The following is a 12,367-nucleotide window of genomic DNA, read 5'->3' as shown; positions in this document are numbered from 1 at the left end:
CATAGTTAAACCCAATTGTTCATTCTTTTGTATATGAAATGATGATATATCTTATTGTTTCTTACAGTGCATTCGGTTAAAAAATACATTTTAACAAGATCTATTGAAGAGGGTATATGGTTATGAAACAGGAACTTCTTGAAAAGCCCTCGTACACTCTACCACTGACATAAACCCTTGAATGCTGAAAACTGCCCTTTTTTAAAAAGGTGATAGAGTGGGTGACTGTATGGAACTTGTAGAACTAATGACATCAGTGCACTTCTGGTCAGCTGTACAAATTAATACATTTCATTAAGGGCATATTATTGGTTTCCACCACAGTTTTATCACAATCATATGAGCTTCCAATGGACTATTTCAAACTAATCATATCACCAGTAGAACTTGGGTGAATGTAAAACACAGCTTGTATCATACGAAGAAATCCTAAACAGTTTCATGGTGTTTACCTAATGTTTCAGGAGATGATCAGGAGTATTTCAAATGTAGAAATGTGTTGCTCATTACATAAAATGCTAAGATTGTAAATGTTTACTTCAATTTATTTAATTAAAAACATATTTCTACAGGTAAAACAGTTGGACAAGGGGGCACCCAGATTTGAATTAGGGACCTTTTGATCTGCAGTGAAATGCTCTACCCCTGAGCTATACCCCCATTTATGAAATGTTCACCTTTATTTATTCAGTAATATGTACAAAGTGGAAGCAACATGCAATCACCATCAAAGTAAAGCATTTTCAGCCACTAAACCCTCCTTATAAGTATATGGGGTGCGAAGGATGTCCTTTATGTGCCTTGGTAAAATACAGTGAGGTTTCCATTGCAAGAATTCATACATTTCGTATCACATGTAGATCTTGGAACATGGAAAAAAAATCTTTTGTCAAATGCACAACTTCTGCAAAATGCAACTGCTTCTCTACTGCAGTTTGTTGATTTTGTGCTAAGAGCATAGTTAAACCCAATTGTTCATTCATTTGTATATGAAATGATGATATATCTTATTGTTTCTATTGTTTCTTACAGTGCATTGGGTTGAAAAACATTTTAACAGGACCTATTGAAGAGGGTATATGGTTATGAAACGGGGACTTCTTGAACTGGATTCCTACGCTCTACCACTGAGTTAAACCCTTGAATGCTGAAAACTGCCCTTTTTTAAAAAGGTGATAGAGTGGGTGACTGTATGGAACTTGTAGAACTAATGACATCAGTGCACTTCTGGTCAGCTGTACAAATTAATACATTTCATTAAGGGCATATTATTGGTTTCCACCACAGTTTTATAACATTCATATGAGCTTCCAATGGACTATTTCAAACTGATAATATCACCAGTAGAACTTGGGTGAATGTAAAACACAGCTTGTATCATACGAAGAAATCCTAAACAGTTTCATGGTGTTTACCCTATGTTTCAGGAGATGATCAGGAGTATTTCTAATGTACAAATATGTTGCTCATTACATAAAATGCTAAGATTGTAAATGTTTTCTTCAATTTATTTAATTTAAAAAAATATTTCTACAGGTAAAACAGTTGAACAAGGGGGCACCCAGATTTGAACTAGGGACCTCTTGATCTGCAGTCAAATGCTCTACCACTGAGCTATACCCCCAGTTCTGAAAATGTCACCTTTATTAATTCAGTAATATGTACAAAGTGCAAGCAACATGCAATCACCATCAAAGCAATGCATTTTCAGCCACCAAACCCTCCTTATAAGTATATGGGGTGCGAAGGATGTCCTTTATCTGCCTTGGTAAAATACAGTAGGGTTTCCATTGCAAGAATTCATACATTTCGTATCCCATGTAGATCTTGGAACATGGAAAAAAAATCTTTTGTCAAATGCACAAATTCTGAAAAATGTAACTGCTTCTCTACTGCAGTTTGTTGATTTTGTGCTAAGAGCATAGTTAAACCCAATTGTTCATTGTTTTGTATATGAAATGATGATATATCCTTTTGTTTCTTACAGTGCATTGGGTTGAAAAACATTTTAACAGGATCTATTGAAGAGGGTATATGGTTATGAAACAGCGACTTCTTGAACTACACTCCTACGCTCTACCACTGACATAAACCCTTGAATGTTGAAAACTGCCCTTTTTTTAAATAGGTGATAGAGTGGGTGACTGTATGGAACATGTAGAACTAATGAAATCAGTGCACTTCTGGTAAGCTGTACAAATTAATACATTTCATTAAGGGCATATTATTGGTTTCCACCACAGTTTTATAACATTCATATGAGCTTCCAATGGACTATTTCAAACTGATAATATCACCAGTAGAACTTGGGTGAATGTAAAACACAGCTTGTATCATATGAAGAAATCCTAAACAGTTTCATGGTGTTTACCCTATGTTTCAGGAGATGATCAGGAGTATTTCTAATTTAGAAATGTGTTGGTCATTACATAAAATGCTAAGATTGTAAATGTTTTCTTCAATTAAAAACATATTTCTACAGGTAAAACAGTTGAACAAGGGGGCACCCAGATTTGAACTAGGGACCTCTTGATCTGCAGTCAAATGCACTACCACTGAGCTATACCCACATTTGTGAAAAGTTCACCTTTATTAATTCAGTAATATGTACAAAGTGCAAGCAACATGCAATCACCATCAAAACAATGCATTTTCAGCCACCAAACCCTCCTTATAAGTTTAAGTGGTACAAAAGATGTCCTTTATCTGCCTTGGTAAAATACAGTGAGGTTTCCATTGCAAGAATTCATACATTTCGTATCACATGTAGATCTTGGAACATGGAAAAAAAATCTTTTGTCAAATGCACAAATTCTGCAAAATGTAACTGCTTCTCTACTGCAGTTTGTTGATTTTGTGCTAAGAGCATAGTTAAACCCAATTGTTCATTGTTTTATATGTGAAATGTTGATATATCCTTTTGTTTCCTACAGTGCATTGGGTTGAAAAACATTTTAATAGGATCTATTGAAGAGGGTGTATAGTTATGAAACAGGGACTTCTTGAACTGCACTCCTATGTTCTACCACTGAGTTAAACCCTTGAATGCTGAAAACTGCCCTTTTTTAAAAAGGTGATAGAGTGGGTGACTGTATGGAACTTGTAGAACTAATGACATCAGTGCACTTCTGGTCAGCTGTACAAATTAATACAGTTCATTAAGGGCATATTATTGGTTTCCACCACAGTTTTATAACATTCATATGAGCTTCTAATTGACTATTTCAAACTGATAATATCACCAGTAGAACTTGGGTGAATGTAAAACACAGCTTGTATCATATGAAGAAATCCTAAAAGGTTTCATGGTGTTTACCCTATGTTTCAGGAGATAATCAGGAGTATTTCTAATGTAGAAATGTGTTGCTCATTACATAAAATGCTAAGATTGTAAATGTTTTCTTCAATTTATTTAATTAGAAAAATACTTCTACAGGTAAAACAGTTGAACAAGGGGGCACCCAGTTTTGAACTAGGGAACTCTTGATCTGCAGTGAAATGCTCTACCACTGAGCTATACTCCAGTTCTGAAAAGTTCGCCTTTATTAATTCGGTAATATGTACAAAGTACAAGCAACATGCAATCACCATCAAAGCAATGCATTTTCAGCCACAAAACCCTCCTTATAAGTGTATGGGGTGCGAAGGATGTCCTTTATCTGCCTTCGTAAAATACAGTGAGGTTTCCATTGCAAGGCTTCATACATTTCTTATCACATGTAGATCTTGGAACATGGAAAAAAATTCTTTTGTCAAATGCACAAATTCTGCAAAATGTAACTGCTTCTCTACTGCAGTTTGTTGATTTTGTGCTAAGAGTATAGTTAAACCCAATAGTTCATTGTTTTTTTATATGAAATGATGATATATCCTATTGTTTCTTACAGTGCATTGGGTTGAAAAACATTTTAACAGGATCTATTGAAGAGGGTATATGGTTATGAAACAGGGGCTTCTTGAAAAGCACTCCTACGCTCTACCACTGACATAAACCCTTGAATGCTGAAAACTGCCCTTTTTGAAAAAGGTGATAGAGTGGGTGACTGTATGGAACTTGTAGAACTAATGACTTCAGTGCACTTCTGGTCAGCTGTACAAATTAATACATTTCATTAAGGGCATATTATTGGTTGCCACCACAGTTTTATAACATTCATATGAGCTTCCAATGGACTATTTCAAACTGATAATATCACCAGTAGAACGTGGGTTTATGTAAAACACAGCTTGTATCATATGAAGAAATCCTAAACAGTTTCATGGTGTTTACCTTATGTTTCAGGAGATGATCAGGAGTATTTCAAATGTAGAAATGTGTTGCTCATTACATAAAATGCTAAGATTGTAAATGTTTTCTTCAATTTATTTAAAAAAATATTTCTACAGGTAAAACAGTTATACAAGGGGGCACCCAGATTTGAACTAGGGAGCTCTTGATCTGCAGTCAAATTCTCTACCACTGAGCTATACCCCCAGTTCTGAAAAGTTCACCTTTATTAATTCAGTAATATGTACAAAGTGCAAGCAACATGCAATCACCATCAAAGCAATGCATGTTCAGCCACCAAACCCTCCTTATAAGTATATGGGGTGCGAAGGATGTCCTTTATCTGTCTTGGTAAAATACAGTGAGGTTTCCATTGCAAGAATTCATACATTTTGTATAACATGTAGATCTTGGAACATGGAAAAAAAATCTTTTGTCAAATGCACAAATTCTGCAAAATGTAACTGCTTCTCTACTGCAGTTTGTTGATTTTGTGCTAAGAGCATAGTTAAACCCAATTGTTCATTGTTTTGTATATGAAATGATGATATATCCTATTGTTTCTTACAGTGCATTGGGTTGAAAAACATTTTAACAGGATCTGTTGAAGAGGGTATATGGTTATGAAACAGGAACTTCTTGAACTACACTCCTACGCTCTACCACTGACATAAACCCTTCAATGTTGAAAACTGCCCTTTTTTAAAAAGGTGATAGAGTGGGTGACTCTATGGAACTTGTAAAACTAATGACATCAGTGCACTTCTGGTCATCTGTACAAATTATTACATTTCATTAAGGGCATATTATTGGTTTCCACCACAGTTTTATAACATTCATATGAGCTTCCAATGGACTATTTCAAACTGATAATATCACCAGTAGAACTTGGGTGAATGTAAAACACAGCTTGTATCATATGAAGAAATCCTAAACAGTTTCTTGGTGTTTACCCTCTGTTTCAAGAGATGATCAGGAGTATTTCAAATGTAGAAATGTGTTGCTCATTACATAAAATGCTAAGATTGTAAATGTTTTCTTTAATTTATTTAATTAAAAACATATTTCTACAGGTAAAACAGTTGTACAAGGTGGCACCCAGATTTGAACTGGGGACCTTTTGATCTGCAGTGAAATGCTCTACCCCTGAGTTATACCCCCATTTCTGAAATGTTCACCTTTATTTATTCAGTAATATGTACACAGTGGAAGCAACATGCAATCACCATCAAAGCAATGCATTTTCAGCCACCAAACCCTCCTTATAAGTATAAGGGGTACAAAAGAGGTCCTTTATCTGCCTAATTGTTCATTGTGTTGTATATGAAATGATGATATATCCGATTGTTTCTTACAGTGCATTGGGTTGAAAAACATTTTAACAGGATCTATTGAAGAGGGTATATGGTTATGAACCAGGGACTTCTTGAAAAGCACTCCTACGCTCTACCACTGACATAAACCCTTGAATGCTGAAAACTGCCCTTTTTTAAAAAGGTGATAGAGTGGGTGACTGTATGGAACTTGTAGAACTAATGACCGATTGTTTCCGATACAGTGAGGTTTCCACTGCAAGAATTCATACATTTCGTATCACATGTAGATCTTGGATCATTGAAAAAAAATGTTTGTCAAATGCACAAATTCTGCAAAACGTAACTGCTTCTCTACTGCATTTTGTTGATTTTGTGCTAAGAGCATAGTTAAACCCAATTGTTCATTGTTTTTTATATGAAATGATGATATATCCTATTGTTTCTTACAGTGCATTCGGTTGATAAACATTTTAACATGAACTATTGAAGAGGTTATATGGTTATGAACAGGGACTTCTTGAACTGCACTCCTACTCTCTACCATTGACATAAACCCTTGAATGTTGAAAACTGCCCTTTTTTAAAAAGGTGATAGAGTGGGTGACTGTATAGAACTTTTAGAACTAATGACATCGGTGCACTTCTGGTCAGCTGTACAAAGTAATACATTTCATTAAGGGAATATTATTGGTTTCCACCACAGTTTTATAACATTCATATGAGCTTCCAATGGACTATTTCAAACTGATAATATCACCATTAGAACTTGGGTGAATGTAAAACACAGCTTGTATCATATGAAGAAATCCTAAACAGTTTCATGGTGTTTACCCTATGTTTCAGGAGATAATCAGGAGTATTTCTAATGTAGAAATGTGTTGCTCATTACATAAAATGCTAAGATTGTAAATGTTTTCTTCAATTTATTTAATTAGAAAAATATATCTACAGGTAAAACAGTTGAACAAGGGGGGCACCTAGTTTTGAACTAGAGAACTCTTGATCTGCAGTGAAATGCTCTACCACTGAGCTATACCCCAGTTCTGAAAAGTTCGCCTTTATTAATTCAGTAATATGTACAAAGTACAAGCAACATGCAATCACCATCAAAGCAATGCATTTTCAGCCACAAAACCCTCCTTATAAGTGTATGGGGTGCGAAGGATGTCCTTTATCTGCCTTGGTAAAATACAGTGAGGTTTCCTTTGCAAGACTTCATACATTTCTTATCACATGTAGATCTTGGAACATGGAAAAAAAATCTTTTGTCAAATGCACAAATTCTGCAAAATGTAACTGCTTCTCTACTGCAGTTTGTTGATTTTGTGCTAAGAGCTTAGTTAAACCCAATTGTTCATTGTTTTTTATATGAAATGATGATATATCCTATTGTTTCTTACAGTGCATTGGGTTGAAAAACATTTTAACAGGATCTATGGAAGAGGGTATATGGTTATGAAACAGGGACTTCTTGAAAAGCACTCCTACGCTCTACCACTGACATAAACCCTTGAATGCTGAAAACTGCCCTTTTTGAAAAAGGTGATAGAGTGGGTGACTGTATGGAACTTGTAGAACTAATGACATCAGTGCACTTCTGGTCAGCTGTACAAATTAATACATTTCATTAAGGGCATAATATTGGTTTGCACCACAGTTTTATAACATTCATATGAGCTTCCAATGGACTATTTCAAACTGATCATATCACCAGTAGAACTTGGGTGAATGTAAAACACAGCTTGTATCATATGAAGAAATCCTAAACAGTTTCATGGTGTTTACTCTATGTTTCAGGAGATGATCAGGAGTATTTCTAATGTAGAAATGTGTTGCTCATTACATAAAATGCTAAGATTGTAAATGTTTTCTTCAATTTATTTAATTAAGAAAATATTTCTACAGGTAAAACAGTTGAACAAGGGGGCACCCAGATTTGAACTAGGGACCTCTTGATCTGCAGTCAAATGCTCTATCACTGAGCTATACCCCCATTTCTGAAAAGTTCACCTTTATTAATTCAGTAATATGTACAAAGTGCAAGCAACATGCAATCACCATCAAAGCAATGCATTTTCAGCCACCAAACCCTCCTTATAAGTATATGGGGTGCGAAGGATGTCCTTTATCTGCCTTGGTAAAATACAGTGAGGTTTCCATTGCAAGAATTCATACATTTTGTATCACATGTAGATCTTGGCACATGGAAAAAAACCTTTTGTCAAATGCACAAATTCTGCAAAACGTAACTGCATCTCTACTGCAGTTTGTTGATTTTGTGCTAAGAGCATAGCTAAACCCAATTGTTCATTGTTTTCTATAAAAAATGATGATATATCGTATTGTTTCTTACAGTGCATTGGGTTGAAAAACATTTTAACAGGATCTATTGAAGAGGGTATATGGTTATGAAACAGAGACTTCTTGAACTGCACTCCTACGCTCTACCACTGACATAAACCCTTGAATGCTGAAAACTGCCCTTTTTTAAAAAGTGATAGAGTGGGTGACTTTATGGAACTTGTAGAACTAATGACATCAGTGCACTTCTGGTCAGCTGTACAAATTAATACATTTCATTAAGGGCATATTATTGGTTTCCACCACAGTTTTATAACATTCATAAGAGCTTCCAATGGACTATTTCAAACTGATCATATCACCAGTAGAACTTGGGTGAATGTAAAACACATCTTGTATCATATGAAGAAATCCTAAACAGCTTAATGGTGTTTACCCTATGTTTCAGGTGATGATCAGGAGTATTTCAAATGTAGAAATGTGTTGCTCATTACCTAAAATGCTAAGATTGTAAATGTTTTCTTTAATTTATTTAATTAAAACGTATTTCTACAGGTAAAACAGTTGGACAAGGGGGCACCCAGATTTGAACTAGCGACCTTTTGATCTGCAGTGAAATGCTCTACCCCTGAGCTATAACCCCATTTCTGAAATGTTCACCTTTATTTATTCAGTAATATGTACAAAGTGGAAGCAACATGCAATCACCATCAAAGCAATGCATTTTCAGCCACCAAACCCTCCTTATAAGTATATGAGGTGCGAAGGATGTCCTTTATCTGCCTTGGTAAAATACAGTGAGGTTTCCATTGCAAGAATTCATACATTTTGTATCACATGTAGATCTTGGAACATGGAAAAAAAATCTTTTGTCAAATGCACAAATTCTGCAAAATGTAACTGCTTCTCTACTGCAGTTTGTTGATTTTGTGCTAAGAGCATAGTTAAACCCAATTGTTCATTGTGTTGTATATGAAATGATGATATATCCGATTGTTTCTTACAGTGCATTGGGTTGAAAAACATTTTAACAGGATCTATTGAAGAGGGTATATGGTTATGAACCAGGGACTTCTTGAAAAGCACTCCTACGCTCTACCACTGACATAAACCCTTGAATGCTGAAAACTGCCCTTTTTTAAAAAGGTGATAGAGTGGGTGACTGTATGGAACTTGTAGAACTAATGACATCGGTGCACTTCTGGTCAGCTGTACAAATTAATACATTTCATTAAGGGCATATTATTGGTTTCCACCACAGTTTTATAACATTCATATGAGCTTCCAATGGACTATTTCAAACTGATAATATCACCAGTAGAAATTGGGTGAATGTAAAACACAGCTTGTATCATATGAAGAAATCCTAAACAGTTTCATGGTGTTTACCATATGTTTCAGGAGATAATCCGGAGTATTTCTAATGTAGAAATGTGTTGCTCATTACATAAAATGCTAAGATTGTAAATGTTTTCTTCAATTTATTTAATTAGAAAAATATTTCTACAGGTAAAACAGTTGAACAAGGGGGCACCCAGTTTTGAACTAGGGAACTCTTGATCTGCAGTGAAATGCTCTACCACTGAGCTATACCCCAGTTCTGAAAAGTTCGCCTTTATTAATTCAGTAATATGTACAAAGTACAAGCAACATGCAATCACCATCAAAGCAATGCATTTTCAGCCACAAAACCCTCCTTATAAGTGTATGGGGTGCGAAGGATGTCCTTTATCTGCCTTGGTAAAATACAGTGAGGTTTCCATTGCAAGACTTCATACATTTCTTATCACATGTAGATCTTGGAACATGGAAAAAAAAATCTTTTGTCAAATGCACAAATTCTGCAAAATGTAACTGCTTCTATACTGCAGTTTGTTGATTTTGTGCTAAGAGCATAGTTAAACCCAATTGTTCATTGTTTTTTATATGAAATGATATATCCTATTGTTTCTTACAGTGCATTGGGTTGAAAAACATTTTAACAGGATCTATTGAAGAGGGTATATGGTTATGAAACAGGGACTTCTTGAAAAGCACTCCTACGCTCTAACACTGACATAAACCCTTGAATGCTGAAAACTGCCCTTTTTGAAAAAGGTGATAGAGTGGGTGACTGTATGGAACTTGTAGAACTAATGACATCAGTGCACTTCTGGTCAGCTGTACAAATTAATACATTTCATTAAGGGCATGTTATTGGTTTGCACCACAGTTTTATAACATTCATATGAGCTTCCAATGGACTATTTCAAACTGATAATATCACCAGTAGAACTTGGGTGAATGTAAAACACAGCTTGTATCATATGAAGAAATCCTAAACAGTTTCATGGTGTTTACCATATGTTTCAGGAGATAATCAGGAGTATTTCTAATGTAGAAATGTGTTGCTCATTACATAAAATGCTAAGATTGTAAATGTTTTCTTCAATTTATTTAATTAGAAAAATATTTCTACAGGTAAAACAGTTGAACAAGGGGGCACCCAGTTTTGAACTAGGGAACTCTTGATCTGCAGTGAAATGCTCTACCACTGAGCTATACCCCAGTTCTGAAAAGTTTGCCTTTATTAATTCAGTAATATGTACAAAGTACAAGCAACATGCAATCACCATCAAAGCAATGCATTTTCAGCCACAAAACCCTCCTTATAAGTGTATGGGGTGCGAAGGATGTCCTTTATCTGCCTTGGTAAAATACAGTGAGGTTTCCATTGCAAGACTTCATACATTTCTTATCACATGTAGATCTTGGAACATGGAAAAAAAATCTTTTGTCAAATGCACAAATTCTGCAAAATGTAACTGCTTCTCTACTGCAGTTTGTTGATTTTGTGCTAAGAGCATAGTTAAACCCAATTGTTCATTGTTTTTATATGAAATGATATATCCTATTGTTGCTTACAGTGCATTGGGTTGAAAAACATTTTAACAGGATCTATTGAAGAGGGTATATGGTTATGAAACAGGTACTTCTTGAAAAGCACTCCTACGCTCTACCACTGACATAAACCCTTGAATGCTGAAAACTGCCCTTTTTGAAAAAGGTGATAGAACGGGTGACTGTATGGAACTTGTAGAACTAATGACATCAGTGCACTTCTGGTCAGCTGTACAAATTAATACATTTCATTAAGGGCATGTTATTGGTTTGCACCACAGTTTTATAACATTCATATGAGCTTCCAATGGACTATTTCAAACTGATAATATCACCAGTAGAACTTGGGTTTATGTAAAACACAGCTTGTATCATATGAAGAAATCCTAAACAGTTTCATGGTGTTTACCTTATGTTTCAGGAGATGATCAGGAGTATTTCAAATGTAGAAATGTGTTGCTCATTACATAAAATGCTAAGATTGTAAATGTTTTCTTCAATTTATTTAAAAAAATATTTCTACAGGTAAAACAGTTGTACAAGGGGGCACCCAGATTTGAACTAGGGACCTCTTGATCTGCAGTCAAATGGTCTACCACTGAGCCATACCCCCAGTCCTGAAAAGTTCACCTTTATTAATTCAGTAATATGTACAAAGTTCAAGCAACATGCAATCACCATCAAAGCAATGCATTTTCAGCCACCAAACCCTCCTTATAAGTATATGGGGTGCGAAGGATGTCCTTTATCTGCCTTGGTAAAATACAGTGATGTTTCCAGTGCAAGAATTCATACATTTCGTATCACATGTAGATCTTGGAACATGGAAAAAAAATCTTTTGTCAAATGCACAAATTCTGCAAAATGTAACTGCTTCTTTACTGCAGTTTGTTGATTTTGTGCTAAGAGCATAGTTAAACCCAATTGTTCATTGTTTTGTATATGAAATGATGATATATCCTATTGTTTCTTACAGTGCATTGAGTTGAAAAACATTTTAACAGGATCTATTGACGAGGGTATATGGTTATGAAACAGGGACTTCTTGAACTGCACTCCTACGCTCTACCACTGAGTTAAACCCTTGAATGCTGAAAACTGCCCTTTTTTTAAAAAAAGTGATAGAGTGGGTGACTGTATGGAACTTGTAGAACTAATGACATCAGTGCACTTCTGGTCAGCTGTACAAATTAATACATTTCATTAAGGGCATATTATTGGTTTCCACCACAGTTTTATAACATTCATATGAGCTTCCAATGGACTATTTCAAACTGATAATATCACCAGTAGAACTTGGGTGAATGTAAACCACAGCTTGTATCATATGAAGAAATCCTAAACAGTTTCATGGTGTTTACCCTATGTTTCAGGAGATAATCAGGAGTATTTCTAATGTAGAAATGTGTTGCTCATTACATAAAATGCTAAGATTGTAAATGTTTTCTTCAATTTATTTAATTAGAAAAATACTTCTACAGGTAAAACAGTTGAACAAGGGGGCACCCAGTTTTGAACTAGGGAACTCTTGATCTGCAGTGAAATGCTCTACCACTGAGCTATACTCCAGTTCTGAAAAGTTCGCCTTTATTAATTCGGTAAT

General features: G+C 35.1%; 3 non-coding genes across 3 annotated transcripts; all 3 read right to left on the bottom strand.

Annotated features, from left to right (window-relative positions):
* Positions 1–1,552: 1,552 nt before the first annotated feature.
* On the bottom strand, positions 1,553–1,624 carry TRNAC-GCA (transfer RNA cysteine (anticodon GCA)). Its single transcript has one exon. It is a non-coding gene; the product is annotated as a tRNA-Cys (tRNA).
* Positions 1,625–7,504: 5,880 nt separating this feature from the next.
* Positions 7,505–7,576, bottom strand: TRNAC-GCA (transfer RNA cysteine (anticodon GCA)). The gene has a single exon. It is a non-coding gene; the product is annotated as a tRNA-Cys (tRNA).
* Positions 7,577–11,305: 3,729 nt separating this feature from the next.
* Positions 11,306–11,377, bottom strand: TRNAC-GCA (transfer RNA cysteine (anticodon GCA)). The gene has a single exon. It is a non-coding gene; the product is annotated as a tRNA-Cys (tRNA).
* Positions 11,378–12,367: the final 990 nt, after the last annotated feature.

Source organism: Ambystoma mexicanum, unplaced genomic scaffold (assembly GCF_040938575.1).
Source record: "Ambystoma mexicanum isolate Mex_15411 unplaced genomic scaffold, UKY_AmexF1_1 Mex_scaf66, whole genome shotgun sequence".
NCBI lineage: Eukaryota > Metazoa > Chordata > Amphibia > Caudata > Ambystomatidae > Ambystoma > Ambystoma mexicanum.
The sequence above is the reverse complement of the archived record's forward strand: the minus strand, read 5'-3'. Positions and strand labels throughout refer to the sequence as shown.